The sequence below is a fragment of the Acanthisitta chloris genome, unplaced genomic scaffold (assembly GCF_000695815.1).
Source record: "Acanthisitta chloris isolate BGI_N310 unplaced genomic scaffold, ASM69581v1 scaffold27904, whole genome shotgun sequence".
NCBI classification, from domain to species: Eukaryota; Metazoa; Chordata; class Aves; order Passeriformes; family Acanthisittidae; genus Acanthisitta; species Acanthisitta chloris.
Window position 1 is genome coordinate 33,088 of NW_008670281.1, and position 16,927 is coordinate 50,014.

At 41.7% G+C, this 16,927-nt stretch overlaps 1 protein-coding gene across 1 annotated transcript in view; it reads left to right on the forward strand.

Annotated features, from left to right (window-relative positions):
• Positions 1–4,038: 4,038 nt before the first annotated feature.
• Positions 4,039–16,927, forward strand: part of AGPAT3 (1-acylglycerol-3-phosphate O-acyltransferase 3) — a 39,872-nt gene continuing 26,983 nt past the window's right edge. The window contains exon 1 of the mRNA XM_009073632.1: positions 4,039–4,162. The gene's annotated coding sequence lies outside the window, so the exon portion shown is untranslated. The remainder of the gene's footprint in view (positions 4,163–16,927) is intronic.

The following is a 16,927-nucleotide window of genomic DNA, read 5'->3' on the forward strand; positions in this document are numbered from 1 at the left end:
ACCAGGATATTATATGGAAGGTGATCTTTAGAGAGTGGACCAAGCTGTGGGTCAGAAGATTCAAAGTTACTGATACTTCCTATGGTGAGGATTAAGGCTGATCAGGAAATGCTTTCAGTAGTTTTAATAAATTATTTAAGAAAAAGAAAAAGGAAAGAATGGGTGGGGGAGATAAAAAGGAATGAAATGTTCTCCTTGCGAGATGATGGTGAAGACAGAGTGGTGTGTGTCCACTTTTGAGTCTTGTATGTCTTAAGTGTTGGAGCATTGAGAATATTTTTCAAAGCTGTGGTATCAAAGTAGCTAATGGAAACATGGGTTTAGAGGTTATATTGAATTCCATGGAAAGCTCTATGCAAGAGAAACTGCATGTTTGAGTGAGTACACATTTATATTTAATTGGGGGACTTTTTTGAAATGGAAAAAAATGTGTGTAGTTAAATGTGACTCTTACCCTCAATGTACTGCCTAAATCTGTTCCATCTTCAAAGACATCAGAAAAGCAATTTGATACAACTTGCTGTGTCGATATTTATATGTATATGTACACTATATGTATACTATATATATACACACACACTGTGAGGATCCTAAGTGGAAAGAGCTTCTCATTCCTTAGGGCTCAAGGACCTCTTACACAGGCACCAGTACAATAAACAGTATCAGACCAAAACTTGCTTTCAGGTCCTGTTCTCTTGCATAACACTGCTGTGCTTCAATATTGAACCAGAAATTATTTTCCTACCAGTTACACTCTTGCATTCTGGGGATTTTGACCTCAGTTTTATCAGCTTTAATAAAATGTCCGCATGAGAGATGCTACACACAGGCAGTGAAAAGGCAAAGAACCCTTTGATAGGCCATGGAGGCAGTGTTCAAGAAGCACTTCAAGACCAGAGAAAGTGCTTGTTCCAAGGAGCAGCCTTGCTTGTATGATACAGTTTGTTCAAGTGTGGCATGCTCTGTTGCATTGGTTTTAGAGATCTCTTTCTTGTGGGATATTGGAAACAATTAGGATGAGATAGTGTTTGTGACTTGCTCAGCTTTTTTAGTGCACACATTTTATTGCCAGAGTTGGTGTAAGGATTATAATGTAAACAAAATGGCTCAAGTTATTGTTTTAAATTAAGAAATATTTGTTTGCCTTTTAGGAATATTATGGTGACTGTCTAGACTTTACCTTATAACTCATCTTCCCCCCAGCCCCATAACTCACAGTGCCACCTTCCCCCACCAGCACTGAGAACTGAACCAGATATTTTTGATGATAGTTTTATAGACCCTTTGATGAATGTTTAGATGAGACAGCTACAAAAAATGGTTGGAGGTAAAGAAAGCAGATAATGTGTCAGTATGTTCTTATAATAAGGACCTCCTTAAGCATGTAGGTTTATTGTCACCAAAAACTTCTCTCAGAGCTTTGGTGTTCTGGAAGGTTCCAGCCTGAACTTACTCCTGGCCAGTCAATACTGCTTTGCTCTGGTATGAGCAACCTTTTTTGTCCAAAGTGGTTTCTTTCCCTTCCTAATGGTTATCTTTACTGTCTTGCAAGGAGCACTTCCATTCCCTGTAAATGCCCCTGCATCCCTCTCTCTGCTCTGTGCGCTGGTCTCCGTGCGTGATATCAGTGCTGGAAATCCTCCTTCAGGCTCCCACATCTCTAGTGCCTCCTTTTTGAATTGGGCAGCCTCTCTGATGCAGTGTTCCAGATAGGATTTTAGCAGTGCCTCTTATGTACTTCCCTGTACTTCTTCTCTCCATTGGAAACATTTCTCTGGATATGTTTCCCAGGATTACGTGTGCATTTTTCACAGCTGCATCTCAGCAGTGACTCACAGCCATTTGGTGCTAGGATGGGCTAGCACATCCAGGCCCTTCTGCTCCAGGCACTCATCACCCTCCAGTGTCTGGCTGGGACTAGCTTATTCTATATGTGTGATTTGTATCAGTACCTTCATCCCACTCCTGTGGCTCCAGCCTTTACCACCATGGTGCCTGTTGTATTAACAACTCAATACACCTTTATGTTCAAATGGCTTTCCAGCTTTGTTATCAGCTGCCATCATGACTTTGTTGTATGCAAACCATTAATCAATTAATAATGAACCAGAAGACTGTCGGGTTTTGTGTTTTCATAAGTAACCTCCAACCTGTCTGCAGCTTTTTCTTCTCGTGCTGTCTGTCGCCATCTCTTTTGGGCAGGATCTTTATTTCTGTCACAGTTCCTCTACCAATCTCCAAGCTTACATGTTTAATGTGATACCACGTGGCAAAGTATTAAATAATGTCTGAATATACAGATAGCTGAGAGTTATATTTATTTTGAGTAAAGTCCCTGCAGCAAACCTGTTGTGTCCTCATCCCTTTGTTGCTTCATGTCCCAATTCTTCTTGGTCAGTCTTTGCTGAACTCTTATGTGCTGTTGATGTGTTCTGCAGCCTATCTTATATGTGGCAACTCAAACTGGTTCATTAAAGTCCTGGCACTAAAGTCTTGAAATGAATCTGCATCGTCTGCATTTATAGAGGCATAAATATCATTGACTTTTAAATGAGTGTTGAGCAATTGCATGTGTTGGGTTTGTTTGGACTATTTTGAAGGCAAAAAGTTGCAAAAAGTATTGTATGTTTTTCAGATTCTTGCCTGGTCATCTCTTTTCCTTCTCTCTGATGGCAGCAGTGGAAGATGATTCCCTTTGTTCCAAAAACCAGCATACGTGTCTTGACATAAAACTGGCCCTGGGCAATGTGCCAGCCCAAATGGACTGGTAGCCAGTGGTGCCATTAGCTGCCTACAGACCTAAAGCTGAGCTAGGTGGGTAGGAGCTACCAGGGCTAACTGGCATTTCCTAGTATGGTTTGGTTTCAGCAACATGTTTGTACAAATTTGTCTGAAGTGGGTTGAAATTGAGCAGTTTTCCTGGGCCAGTATATACAGTAGGAACCTCCGTGCTTGGTCCTTATTTCTGTTCTTCTGGTAACACCATCACAGAACTCTTTTAGTGCCTGAATATTTCAGTACTGGTTACAGCCTGTGGCAGGTACCAGCTGTGCATCCTAATAAGGCACTTGTGTTTTCCTGCAGACCTTACAACCTGGTTAAGATGAGTTATAAATGAAGTGCTGCATGTGAGAGGAGCACTGCGTGTCCTAATGGAATGATGGGGTTTAGAAATCCTTCATGATAGCTTTTGGGATACATTACCTTGTTGAGCAGATGTTTGAAGAATATTTTTTGTTCAGGTTTTTAAAGAAAACCAGGCTTGCAGTCTGGTAAATCTGTGTTTCTTTGGGAATTTTCTCTTTTTTGAAGTTTGGTTTGTAGATTTGAAGTTTGATTTGTAGATTTCTGCACAAAACTTTCATGGCATAAGGCTGGTGAAATTAGATAACACACTTTAAACGAGCCACCTCTGGGTAAAGTACATCTCTAATTACTGAGACTAAATTATGTGGAAAGTGAGCTTGTGTCTGAAGTAAATCTCCAGTTCAGTAATCTAAAATTAAATAATGATTAGCTTAATTGCTTCAGGATCATAAAAACCACTCTTAATAAAATATAGGGATTAAGTGTGCGTTTTGAGAGTAGATAATTGCTTCTGCTTCATTTTCAGTAACTTCTCTCAAGACAGGGTTTGTAGGTAAAAGAAATACCTTTTGTTATGCTGATCAGTAAAGCTAGGAAAAGTAGGCTAGTTCTTGTGTATGCAACCCCTTGCTTCGTTCTGAATAGAAGCTGCAATTTGTCTACTAAATATGAGTTAAGAACACTTGTTTTTTAATTTCACAGATATGTGCCAGTCAGACCCTCTGAAAGCAATAGTGGTTGGTACCTGTGGAGCTGAGTGTAGTCGTATACACGGGAAGAAGGATCAAATAGGTTTTTCCTCAGAGAAAAGAGACATGTAATTTAAGTAAGAAATGTTTGAGTTAAAGAATTCGCTCCCCGGGTTGGCAGCTGCATGTTGTTTGCATTGTATTTTGCTTCTAAACAAAAATATTTTTGCCTTCATTCATTGAAGAATGTCTTTTTTGCTTATAGGCAAATGAGAAAGCAAATCTCTTGAAACATAAACAGTGGTACTTCCCTGGAGGGAGGAGATGGGGATTCTCCTGTTGCTCTGAGTGTTGCCAGGTGCCAGAAGTGGTCCCCGGTGGTGGTGGTAAGAAAGAAATCTTCCCCCACGTTTCTGTATTTGCATTTTGTCTGTGGCAATATGTTTTTAGGGGGGGAAAAAAAATGGGGTGCAAATCATGTTCTTTTCATAGAGCTGTATGAATTGCTGGGAGAGGCGTCAGAAGTCTCCCACTCGGAGAGTTTTAATTTAGGGATGGAATCAGCTCTTCAGCTTGTTGCTTCTGCTGTCTCATGTGTGCTCTGTCTGTTGGTAATCATTGCAGCAGGGACTTAACCACACGTAAACCTCCAGAGGAATCTAGAAATGCTTAACTCTCTCCTACCCCCTTTAATGTAGAAAGGGACTGTGGCCTTACAGCTCTTTCAGGACCTCCTTTATGGAGCTTATAGAAGTCTTGTGAATGCTGTCTCTGGGGTCATCTTAGGCTGCCTTTAATCCAGACATCTTTAAATTTTGTCCAGTAATTGCGTATGAAAATGTTAAGTATATCAGCAAACTTTCTACTTTTTGCCTTTTTTCATAGTCTCTAATTCAAATGGTGACAGGAAAAGTGGAAAGCTGCTGAGACCCCACTGACACAGCAATAGGACAGTCATTTTTCAGGACAGGAACTAAAACCCCAGAGTTGTTCGTGTCAGATCTTGACATTTTAATAATGATCTTTGATACCCTGCTCCTTCATGGGCTATTAGCTTTTTGTATAGGAAAATGATATTAATCTTGGTGATTTTGCAAAGACAGATTGTTGCCTTAGTATTCTATAACCTTTCAAGGTCTATTGTAGGACAAGCAGCCCCCCAAGAAACTTTGGTTTCTATGAGAGATTTCTCAAAGCTCAGATTCATAGGGCAGCCACAGTCTGTGTTCAGGGCATGTATTTTGACCCTGTGCGAAGTGACATCCCTTTAAAAAATTACTTTTTCCTGCTATGTGGGAAGTTAAAACATTGATTCCAGATCACTAGGTGGGCAAATAGCCACTTTGTGTGAGCCCCTAATATTCTTGGGTCAAAATTAGTTACTGCAGCTGAATCAGGTAATGCCTGCAGCTTTGGTGTGTGGAGGTTTGGTAGGTTGGTTCATTAAAGTAGCCTTGTTGCAGTGTCATGGTGACCAGCTGCTTTCAAAATGGGTTGTGTAAAATGTTTTTGCCAGGGCTCATTGGCACTCTTGTAAGAGCAGTGCCCCAGAAATACATGAAAGCCTGGTTTTATGTGTTTGCTGTTTTGTTAGGATATTTTTCAAATTACATAGCTGCAGTTTTTCCTTTCCTTTGTGGGTAAGGCTTGAAAAGACCATCAGTGTGTTAGTGAGAAGCTAAAATATGCTTGAGGGCAGGATTTTGAATTGTGACAGCTCTTGAACTTTCCAGCTCTTCTTCTGTTTGGAGAAGAGAGAACCTGAACTTCTCATACCCAGCCCTGCAGGCTGCCAGGCCTGATGCCTGTGCCCCTTGTGTAGTGTGTGCCTGGGTGTCTTATCTGGGGTCGTTAGAACATGAAAGGAGGAATAATCTGGAAACAAAACATTCCAGATGGAGTTGGTGGCCGTGCAGGAAGCTGCAGGTGTTCTGTCCTTCAGCCTTCACCTTCCTGATTTTCCTGAGGAGAGCCATCAAGATGATTAGAGGGATGGAGGAGCCCTCCTATGAGGAAAGGCTGAGAGAATTGGGTTTGTTCAGCCTAGAAGGGAAGGCTTTGGGGTGACCTAATTGCAGCCTTCCAGTACCTGAAGGGGAGCCAACAAGGAAAGAGGAACTTCTTCCAAGAGCCTGGAGTGACAGGACAAGGGGGAATGGCTTCATACTGAGAGCAGGTTTAGATGAAATATTAGGAAGAAATTCTTTACTGTTTCTATAGTTCAAGCAAAGAAAAATGTGAACCACATCAGAAAGCCAGTTACATTCTCTGCTTTCATAATTAATTTACCAATGTGGAGGCTGTGGTAACAGGGTGTTTCAAAGCCCTTAAGACAGAGGCCTCTTCACTGGCAGAGTGATGGTCTGGAAAGCTTTTATCAGAGATACAATCCCTGCTGTTGGTCTGGTGTGATCTGATTTTTAAGCTACGAGTCAATTTAGCACAACATGCAAAAGTGATGTTCTCTCCTATCTGTTTTTGATAGGGCACTGAGTTGAACACTGTGAAAACAACCAAGGACTAGTCTTCGTTAGTAGTCTAGAAACACTCAAGGTCTGGGCATGTTAGGTGTGTTGCAGCAATGGGAAAACTGTTCCACAAGGTGGAAAGTGTTGCTCTGAACTCTTTTGGGATGGGGCAAATATTGTTTCCATGTCCTTCACTTCAGTATGCCTCCTCTAACTACTGAGCCCACGTGGAAGAGGTGGGCACCAAAAGATCAGCTCTCCTTGTTGGAACTTTGTTTAGAAGAAGTGAGCATCACAGCAGTGGTTTTGGAAGCACTCAGTCCTCCCCATCTTCAAAGCTGCACTCCACTAAGCTTTACTCTGTAGAAAGCTTAGGACAAAGAGCAGCTGGACTGTGCTGGCTGTGTTTATGCCTAGGACTCAGCACTGTTCAGCCCTGACAGGGTGGTCACTGCTCTGGGCTGGCACTGTGACCACTTCTAACTGGGGATCAGCTGGTAGAAATCAAGGACCTTGATCTTCTAGGGGTGTTTATTTTGAGAAGCAAAAGCAATCAAAACTAAAAGTGCTTTATAAGAAGTTATAACAGCATTTGCTCTGGCTGTGTTTATGCCTAGGACTCAGCACTGTTCAGCCCTGACAGGGTGGTCACTGCTCTGGGCTGGCACTGTGACCACTTCTAACTGGGGATCAGCTGGTAGAAATCAAGGACCTTGATCTTCTAGGGGTGTTTATTTTGAGAAGCAAAAGCAATCAAAACTAAAAGTGCTTTATAAGAAGTTATAACAGCATTTGCTCTTTTATAATTGTTTTGAAAAATGACAATGTTGCCATGGAAGCAATTGTTTTCACATGTTTAAGCTGTGGAGGCCACACATTCAGGACCTTTGGCAGTACTTTGCAAAGCAGCAGAAAGTACAGATGGGAATAGGAATACTGTCACAGCATGTGTTTCAGGACAATATTATTATGCCCTAGCAGCAAGGCCAGTTTTGTATCAAAGGTTCATTTGCCCAATCTCTGTGCCTATGTCTCCCCCTGAAGAGAGTCTCCCTTTCCACCGTGGTTTTGGTGCTCAGGTTTAATGGCACAGGTGGTCTGATACAGGAGAGTGGCTCAGCCTGAGGCTGAGAAGTTGGAGTTGCACAACCAAATACATAGACAGCCCTCTAAAACCAGAACAAGCCTCACTCCTGCTGCAATGTAAGGAAAAGGACAGAGAGGACACTCAGTGCAGTGTGAGTTGTTGATGCAGCTGTTGTGGCACTGCAGGATCTGGCTGTGGTGGCTTGTTTTGCAGATATTCCTTGCCATGGCTTTATGAGCTTTCGCCGGGTTCAGTAAGAAATCATTTGGATACTTTAGATCTCTATTGCAAGGTGGGAGCAAAAGACCTAAGAATCTCCTCGTGCAGTTCTTTTGCCTGTAGTGAAGGTGTAGCAATGCCATTTGTTACTGTCCTGTGTGACCTGACAGGGAAATATCTTCACTCTGTATGAGTTTGGGCCAGTGCAGTGCTGGAGCATTTGGTAACATAGACTTGCAGCTCAGCTGCAGGTGCTGCTCTCTTAAGGCTGTTGGTCCCTCTGTGCCCACTGCTAACAATTTCTCAGCTTTACCAGATTAACTGGGTTAACTGTTGCCTAATGTCTACTGAAATTATCTATTTGCTCAAAAATTCTAAACCAAGACTGGAAAAAAAACCCCAAACCAATAACTGCCAAAAAAATACCCCAGCAAAAAACCAAACTCAACAGTTTAGCTTAAGATATATCTTGTTGGTGCAGATCTGGGATGAGTAATAACTGTAAAAACAGTTATACAAGCAAACCTTGAGGATATGCTGACCTCAAGCATGAGTTAAGAGTGAGCCTCTAGTAGGGCCTGGGAGCAAAGACTTGTGAGCAATCAGTCAGACCAGGCATGGGATGAGCTCCCAGTTGCCTGGAATAAATGAACTTACTTACAGGAAGGTACTTCTTATTAATGCAGTGAAGTTTCAATTATTCCAGTTATTTCAAAATCTGGTTTGTTATAGTAAAAAGGAATTTAAATAGAATGAATAAAAAGAAGTAGTTCATGTTTAATGGGCTTAAAAGTGAGCAGCAGAGTCTGCAGAATAAAGAAATAATTATACATTGCTGAATAAATAGCATAAAGGTTCATATTATATGTCTTGATTGGAGAAATATTGATTGTTTTAGATTAGTTCTGGTAATTAGAGCAGGCTGCTTGTTTGTTTATTGTAAATGGAGCTAGCCTGGTTTGCTAGACTCATTGTCTATAAATGTGTCCTATATTAACACATTGCATTGAACTGCAGGCAGTTTTTAATATCCTTGAATATCTGATTTTTTGGCATATAATTGCAGACGAGCTAAGGGTTATTCTGGCAGATAAAAATGAATCATAAGAGCATAAATGCTGCTTCTCAAACCACTACTCTGCCTGACTGAGGAGCTTCTGAAGAGCAGTGCCAAGCTAGCAGTGGTGACATCCAGAATTTTGAGTATGAGGCTTTGGTACAATGAACACCTCTTTTTACTTAATTAGCTTCTGATTTTTCAAATGATGGGGAGCAATTTTTGACTTGGCAGTCATACTGCTCTGAAATGCTGCAAGCTCTGAGAGAAATGGGTGCTCACTTTTATACCAGTAATTTCACATTTTGCATTTCTTTCAGTGTTTCCTAACTGTGCCAGGTAGCAGAAAAGAACCTCTGCTCCTATGATCTTGTGTGTCTCTGACAGAAGTGGAAGTGATACAGTGGAACACAGAGAGATGGAGAAATCTCCATGATGGCAGCTGCCCACCTGGCTTGGGTTATGATCTCTGAGAAGTCTCTTGTGGTCAGATGAGCATCAGTATTTATGGCACTTGTAGGACTGAAAAAGTACTCAGTGTCAGAATTTTTTCATGTCCTTTTGTCTGAATCTGTCAGAACCAGTTTACATGAGATGATGATAAAAAGGGCAGAGAGCATCTGTGAAGACTCCCATGCTTTTGGGATCAGTTGTGGAGCAGCAGAGGAGCTGTCTGAATGTTGCTGGTGCAAGGCAGACATGCATTTCCAGTGGGCTAGTCATTTCCAGGATCCCTGCAGCCCTCAGTAAAAGGATATTTAGGTCACCTCCCTCTCAAACATTGAGTTAAAAGGCCACTGCTCAGAAGGAGCTGAACAAATGAAACTGAATTGCAGCAACGCTGACCAGTCCTGGAGTTGTGAGTTTTGTTGGCAGCATCTTTCAGAGTCTGTGTGCTACCATAGGGGAGATCTCCTGCTCTGCAGAATCCAGAATGGGTTGTATTAACTAGATATACTACTAGAGGCCTATTTAGCAATAGGATGCCAAGCCACCAGGAGATGGAAGACCTTATGAAAAGGCAGATGTTTCCCTTCAGGTCTTTCTCTGAAAAAGATTTTAAGATAGTTGGGCTGTTTGAAGTGTGGCTGCCATTTAGTTTCCTCGTCTGAATGGCCAACAGCAGCCTGAGCTTCAGCAACATACAGCCTTCCCATTTATAAGCTAATTTTTTCAGATGGGTAGGATACTTTATTTTTGAAGTGTTCTGGTAGTTATTTATAAAGATTTCACCATGTGCAAAAGTGCACGTTGATGTGCACGTAGTTCAGCTTTGTGTTCAAAATGTTGTCTTCAAATCTGCATAGGAGAAGGGTTTTTTTCTTTTTGTGGTGGTTTGGTTGGGGAGTTGAAGGGGTTTCTTTTTTTCCTGTTGTTCAGGGCAGATGGGGTACACTGAAAAGTTTGTGGTCTATGGCTGCTGTCAGTATTAGCATTCAAACCAGAAGGGGCTGATGTGATCTTGTCAGAAAACACATGACAAAAATTTAGTCCAGTACATATTTGTTTTTGCTAACGATCTGCTTGATAAGTCTGCTCTATCTTTCTAAAAAGATACCTGCTTTTGTATATATGCAAAAAGATACCTGACCACAGGGGTAATTATTGATTCAGGCTGATAACAGCCTTGTGAAATATTTGTCAGTGAAATCATTCAAAAGAAGAATAGGCATTGTATTCAGGAGGGAACATGCTGCTGGTGGCAACTGTGGTGGCAGCAAAGAGAATAAAAATTGGACTCATACAAGGAGGAAAGGGATGATGTGGATTCCTGTCTGGATGTATACCTCTCATTTTCTTGCTTTCTTCCCCTTTGGGCTGTGAGTAGCAGAGTGCACAGCACCTTATGAGCAGTATGACTGCACTGAACATCCTCCTCCTCTGCAGGATCACGCTCTCCACCCAGTGCAATTCAAGCTGTCAGTTCAGCTCATGTGAATTAACTAAGGAAATGTCTATGTTGTGTACCTGTTAGTTTCCAAAGTCACATTTTTCACCTATTATTTCTTCCTGACTGCAAAACAGTGGGGTTTTATCTAAAGCTTCCTCAGTGACAGTCACTCAGCAGAACACCTACCACTTCTGGTTTAGTACTTTTATTTCTGTCTGCTCTGTAATAGAGATCTTCCAAACCCAGATATTTCAGGATGGTGACTGTCTTCACTCCCTCTCCACATAGCCTCTGCCTCTCTCCTGGGTCAAACCCTGGAAAATTTGCTGGTGGAAGCATAGATTCCTTTACAGAAATGTATAGACAAGGTATCTCTGTCCATGTGACAAATGTCAGCCTGGTACTGGTTGGTCTTCCTCACTTGCATCAGATCCCTCAAGAAGAGTGGTGACTGTAAAATTAAAAATAAGTGGTGTATATTCTGCTTCCCAGCTATGTTTTCGAGGTGCCTTCCTCTGTTGCTGGTAAGCTGTGAGCAGTTTGCAGTTTGGAGGTACATTTGTAGGGTGAAATGGTGCAAATGCTCTTCTGGGGATTTTCTAGGTTTAGCCCAGCACAGCACTGTCAGGGGAAAACTTTCCTTCTGTCTCTCCTCAGTTTTGCAGCTGCGATTCTTACAGCACGTGGTGTCATCTGAAATCTTCACTTTACTGTGTTATTCTTTTACTTATTTACTAATCATGACAATAATAAATAATTGTATTTCAGCTTTCCCATCCTGGCAGTACAGATTGTGGTAGCAAGTGCAGAAGGACAAGGTGTGAGTGAGTGAAGCCAATGTGCAGAGCCTTGGGGCTGTCTCTGAGTCTGCCCTCAGGAGATGCTGGATTTGCTACCAGATGCATTGACTCAGGAGATGGAGGGTTTGCCACCACCCAGGCCCAGGAGCCTGCCTGCTCCTGCCCCTTCCCATGCATTGGAGATTGTGTTACTGTGGATACAATCATAGAGCAAATCCTATTGCTTCTCTTTTGCAGAAGGTAGTGTTTTATACCTGAAATTTCAAGCAGTTCAGCACTTTTTGAAAGACAGACTTTCAGTTTTTTCCCAATTAGTATTCAGTACTTCAAAGAAAAGCTTTGAACTGGGGTAGGGGCTCGTAGGCATGTACACAGGGTTTGCTGAGACTTTGTGCAGCAGCAGTCAGAAGCTTCTCTATGTTCAGCCACAGCACATTTGCATGTAGACAGATGTCTCCTGGCTGGCTTGCTCTCTCTCTCATGTTTGAGGCTTGATTTTTTATTTATTTTTTTACTGGCATAAATTTCCATCCAGAAAGCAAAGCATATATTTCTTCTCAGAACTCTTATCTCAGATGATTGCAGGTGAGACTTTTTTGTTTATCCTTTATTTTGCATCCCTGTTTTAACAAGTAAGACACCTGTGTCACAAGGCATTTTCCAGATTCACACCACCTGTCTAGGAGCTGGGTCCCTGGTTTTTACAGCTTTGTGCATAGATGCACTTGCACTCCTGAATTTTCTTTTGTAGTTTATTTTTATCTGAATACAAAGGATGAATTCCCATTTGTCTTGAAAATTCAACCACTTGGAGTGAAGAGGAGCATTTTGTGTAGTCTTAGAGATGAGTAGACACTACTGTTTTCTTAATCATCAGAGGTTAAGATTGGCAACATTGTGTAATTACATAACATTGATCTATTTTATACATTGCAAGAGGCCTATTACTCAAATAATTTTGTACTAATAGAGCTTCTGTTAGATAACTCCTTTTCTGTTTGTTATGTAAGGGCTGGTATTAGAGAATCACTGTTTGAATACCAGCACTGTAATTTTAGAGTTGCTTTTTTAATAGAAATTCTAAGTAAGCCTTGCTCCAAATATGGGCAATTATTGCACTATCCTAATTAAATTTTTTTTCCAAAGTGAGGCCTTTTGATAGTTGCTACTTTGGTTTTTGTGTTCATTCACAAAATCCTGAGAGTATCCTGTGCCCAGTCATAATCCATTATGTGCATTTTCTGAAATGAATGTTGTGCATTGGAAAAGTATTGATCAACAGTGCTGGAAACTGGTGATTGAGCTTCACCTACCAAAACATTGCAAGTGCCAGTTCACTGACTCTGCATGCCTGAAACCCTCCTGTCATCTTTGAACTGCATGTGCACTTGTCTCTTGGGCTTTGGGGTTTATTTTAATGTAATTTAAAATAATCTTATTTCTGCAGCTGAGATCAGAAACAGTGTGAGCAGTCTCAAAATGAGATTGGGAAACTCAATCAGTAAAAATTCCTTTGGAGCCCACAGAAACTGATTATTCCTAAGCAAGGAATTTAGTTGCAAGCTATCTCCTTCGCTTACAAAGATGTAGATAGTGGTAAGACTTTTATCTGTGTAGGCACTTGAGAAATGTCATTGAGTTATGGGTGAGGTGGAAAAAGGTTTTACAAGAGACCTGGACTTTGTGCAGGATATAAGAGAGCAGGGGAACCTATTGACTTGTTGCCATAGAAAGCACCCAAAGTTTTCCTTTATTTCATGAGTGCTGTGATGCTTCTGCCCTGGTTGAAGAGCTTTCTGGAGTATGTTGTATTTATTTTGTGTGCTTTTAAACTCAGAGGCAGCTTTTTTATATTGTTCTTCCACCCAGCTCTGCTGAACTGGATAAAATCTTCTGTTTGGCATGATTTTTACATTCATGGCCTCATGTTTATTCCTTTCTGGCCAAACAGTTCCAAGTATTGTCTGTTTTTTTGATTGTAAACACTTTCTATTTGTTGCATCCTAAGTGTATTTTGTATTCTCTTTCAATTTTATTGACATCTCTTAAAATCTCTGTGATTCCAATTCCAGGGCAGTCAGGGATTTAAGAGGAACTAACAGCATGACTTAGCTTTCTGTAGTGCTGCTGCTAAAGTTTGGTCAGAAAATGGGAGTGTCAGGGCGCTATGACTAGCAATTCAATTATTCTTTGGTATTTAAGCTAGATTTTGTTTGGATTTTGTTTATTTAGAGGCCTAACTCTGCTCAGGTGAGGATCAGTTATCCCAGAGCAAACTCTCTGCGTGGAAGGCTGTGCTGATGGAGTGACAGGGGAATAGGAATCACACTCTTTGATCTGACTGTTGTGTCCCTGTGCGGATGTGGCCTCGAGTCTCTTTATCTGGACTGTCAGATTATGGTGCAGAACAGCCGGATGGGCCCTGAGCCTTAATCACACCAGCAGCAGCATGTTCCCGCTGCCTGCCGAGGGGAGAACTCCTTTCTTCCCTCTCTAGGCTCTGAGAGCTCCTTTCTGTTAACCAAGCTGCTTGGAGTGTGTTTGCTTCAGACCTTCCAAAAGTCCTGATTTTGAAGCAGGGAGAAGAGAGGGAAAATACCATTGTCTTCAGTTGGGTAGAGCTCTCCACCAAGACCTGCAAGAGAAAGGGTAAGGGCATTGGAGTCCCAAGTCCCCCTCAGCTGGCTGCAGGGTCCTTTTCTTTACTCTGAGCTGTTCAAAGATGTCCCTTCATCGTGCTGAGAGGTCCTGCTGCCCTGCCAGGACAGCACTCTGGGTGCAGACCCAAACCCTTGCTCTGCTGTGATCTTCTCTCAAGCCTTATGTTCACCCTTCATGGAGAAGAGACAGGCTTTGGTGGGCTGGGTGATTCCTTTCTGCAAAAATCTAGATTTTGTTAAAATCTTTTGTCAGCTCTTAAAAAAAAAAAAAAAAGGAAGTGTCAAGCAGCAGTGCTGAGCACACGTACATCACCACGCGAGCGAATCCAGTCGATTGTAGCCTGGTAATTTGCTGTAAGAGGCTTACTGGATTAGAGCAAAAGCTTGGTTTGTCAGCAACACCACCTGACTGTGATATTTATTGAGACGCATTACCTATTTTAAATATTAGTCCACTTTTTCCCCCTTCATACCTTCGTTCTTGAGGTGAGAGGGGCTTTTCTCGTGCAGCGTTCTACAAAGCCACGGAACGGAGAGGACACCGAGCTTTTTTTCTTACCACTGAGCAGGCAGTTTTAGTAGCTGAAGTGCTTCCAGATTTACCTCGATGTGCTTTTGTCACCATAATCCCTCCTCCATGTGAAGACTGATTTGCTTTCCTAGCCAAGACTCGCATCGTCCGTTTTTGCCGTTCCATTTCTCCTCCTCCTCTTTTTTTGGGTTTTATTAATCAATATCGAGTTGGGAAGATGTTGGTAAACCAGTCGGGTATATGCTTGTTAGCTGGAGTCTGCGCTACGCTCATTATCCTGGCCTTAGCCTATTACTTGTATTGGTAAGTTGGACTTTTGTACTGAGACTGCCGTGGTGGTTTGTCCTTTTTCCTTGGGATGAGCTGGAGAGTTGTCCTTTTGAAGTGCTCTGGAAGGCTGATGTGTGACAGGGGTAAATACCTTCCCTGATTTGTGCTGGTGCCTCTGTTGTTTGTTATGGGACTTGATTTTACTGTTCTTTGAGTTTTTGTATGTTTTTCTTCAGCTGAGAGCATAGTGGCTAAGGGTGCCAGAGCACACATCTGGTAAGGTGGTGATTGTGTCTTTCCAGTTTGTTCTGACAGCTTTTATAAACTTCTTTCCCTCTTATTTCCTGCTCTTGCGTGGTGTTCTCATTGCTGTCTCTCAGCACGTAACTTGAAAATTAGGCTGCAAGCGGCTCACGCCGTATTATGGTGTTTGCAGGACACTTAAGTCTTCAGCACTTCCAAAGAAATGTTCCAGGCAGGTGCAAATTAAGGTCTGCCATAGTTTTTCCCCTCAGCAGAAGCTCAGCAGGTTGCTGCCCATTGGGGGGTGAGTTGGGTCCTGGAAGGGACAGCGGGGCAGGAGACCCACTGCAGCCCTGGGGTGTTTTCCATGCTGGAGGAGCACAGAGCATCCTGCCTGGTTTTTGGAAAGGCAGGAGTAGAGCAGAGCTGCCCTAGATTTCTTGGCTGGCCTTGTTTCTATGTGCCTCTCTACATTTGCCCAAGACTTTGAGCCAAAAGAAAGCTTGAAACTTTTTAGAGCTGCATCTGGAACAAACAGCAACTTTTAGAACCCCAAGTGCAATCTGTTGACTAGTGTTAGTGGAAAAAAATACATGTCACTTTAGCTGTAAAAGGAAAAGCCTGCTGGAGCTGGAATTAATATGGCTATGACTGGAAAACTTTCCAAGGGGTGTGATGTTGCTGTGAACAAATCTCCAGGATGAGATGTGGGTTTGCTTTATAAGGTATTGAAAAGACAAAGAAATGAAAATTTGTGGGGTGATGATCTTGGTTTTGGGTTTTTTCCCCCCCAAGTACTTCCTCCAGGCTGTTATTTCTGTGCTGTTTACAAGCCAATGATCCTCTGTGTGTGTCTATGCACACACTTGTAATATTAATGAGTTTATTTACATTTAAGCTTTACAGTGAATCTCTGCAGATATGTAAGCTTTCAGCTATACAGTGTGGCAGCTCAAATGAAAATGTGTGTGCTTACTAACCTCTTTAGTCCTCAAAATGTTCAGGAAAATGGGACATACATGACTTCACAGGTTTAATGTTAAAAATCAGGAAATCTAGAATTTAAGGACATTAGCAGCTGAACTGCTAAGTATTTTTCTACCAAAGAAAGTACCTGTGGTAGGTGTAGACCTGGACACAGTGTAGTTTTTGGTCAGTTCTGCCCATCTTGACTCAGTTTTGGGGTGTAGAATGTGCATCTGATACCAGTTACACTTTGGTACTGATACAAATATGTGTTATTCATAGGGCGTAGCATGTACATCTCTTGTAATTCTTTTTTCCCCCTATTTTGTTCATTCTTAAAATTCTTGACTTGAATCCAGGTCAGCTCTGGTTTGCAAGAGAGATTACAATTCTGCGCCCATCTTGACTCAGTTTTGGGGTGTAGAATGTGCATCTGATACCAGTTACACTTTGGTACTGATACAAATATGTGTTATTCATAGGGCGTAGCATGTACATCTCTTGTAATTCTTTTTTCCCCCTATTTTGTTCATTCTTAAAATTCTTGACTTGAATCCAGGTCAGCTCTGGTTTGCAAGAGAGATTACAATTCTGCTCTGCACCTCTTCTTCGACAACCTCAGGGTTCAGGAGGAAATTAATTACGTCATCTGTTTTGTTTTTGAAAAGGAAGCTCATTCAAACCTCTTTGATTAGATATAGATGAGACTTAATGTGAGTACCTCAGTGCTTTTTTTGGCTTTGTTGGTTTGGTATTTTTAACTCTTTCATTAGTTGATGCTTGAAGAATGCTGACTTTGATAAATATTTTAGTTTATTAATTTTTTAACATAAGTCTGCTCTGTAGGAAGTAACTGGAAAGGCTAATTTATTCTTTTTCCCTCTTAAATGGGTTAGTTTGGCTGCTGCAATTCCCTTAGAACATCCTCAGACAGAGCTGGGGTGATTAAGATCAGAGT